Below are 318 nucleotides of genomic sequence, written 5' to 3'. Positions count from 1 at the left end.
ATTACAATTAGAGAGCTCTCTAATTCAGTTCTTACTAGTAACAATTAAATTAGAGAGCTCTGCAATTGCATTCTTACTAGTAATAATTCAATTTGAGAGCTCTACAGTTCAATCCTTACTAGTAAAAATTACAATTAGAGAGCTCTCTAATTCAGTTATTACTAGTAAGAATTCCAATTACAGAGCTCTCTAATTCAATTCTTACTAGTAACAATTGCAGTTAAAGAGCTCTACAAATCAATTTTTACTAGTCATATGTCTCCATTGACTTCCATTCATTTATAATTACAGAGCTTTACCTCCGAATTTTTACTAGTA

This window comes from Sinocyclocheilus anshuiensis, unplaced genomic scaffold (genome assembly GCF_001515605.1).
Source record: "Sinocyclocheilus anshuiensis isolate Anshui unplaced genomic scaffold, SAMN03320099.WGS_v1.1 scaffold220, whole genome shotgun sequence".
Classification (NCBI taxonomy): domain Eukaryota; kingdom Metazoa; phylum Chordata; class Actinopteri; order Cypriniformes; family Cyprinidae; genus Sinocyclocheilus; species Sinocyclocheilus anshuiensis.
This window is presented reverse-complemented; position numbering follows the sequence as displayed.